We start from the raw sequence: 378 nt of genomic DNA, 5'->3' as shown, positions 1-378 counted from the left end.
TCTGTGGGGTTCTGAGGGGCTCTGCGGGGCGTGAGGGGGCTCTGAGTGGCTCTGTGGGGCTCTGCGGGGTGTGAAGGGGCTCTGTGGGGCTCTATGGGGTTCTCAGGAGTTCTGAGGGGGTTCTGAGGGCCTCTGCGGCGCCCTGTGGGGCTCTGAGGGGCTTTGTGGGGCTCTGTGGGGTGTGAGGGGGCTCTGTGGGGCTCTGAGGGCCTCTGCAGGGCTCAGCGCCCGGCCTGGGAGCTCCTGGTGCCGGTGTGTGGGGGCAGCCCCCGGCCTGCCTCCTGCCCTGTGGCACTGGCCTGGCCCCCGCAGCTCCGATCCCCATGGGTGTTCCTCCGGGAGGTGCCCTCCGGGACGTGGCTGCCCCCCCCAGGTCCC

The 378-nt window shown here is 71.7% G+C and overlaps 1 protein-coding gene across 1 annotated transcript in view; it reads right to left on the bottom strand.

Moving 5' to 3' along the window:
* EEFSEC (eukaryotic elongation factor, selenocysteine-tRNA-specific) overlaps positions 1–378 on the bottom strand; it is a 114,981-nt gene that overhangs the window by 401 nt on the left and 114,202 nt on the right. The gene's annotated exons all lie outside the window — the stretch shown is intronic.

The sequence above is a fragment of the Bison bison genome, unplaced genomic scaffold (genome assembly GCF_000754665.1).
Source record: "Bison bison bison isolate TAMUID 2011002044 unplaced genomic scaffold, Bison_UMD1.0 scf7180017862279, whole genome shotgun sequence".
In the NCBI taxonomy this organism is placed as follows: Eukaryota; Metazoa; Chordata; class Mammalia; order Artiodactyla; family Bovidae; genus Bison; species Bison bison.
This window is presented reverse-complemented; position numbering and strand designations above follow the sequence as displayed.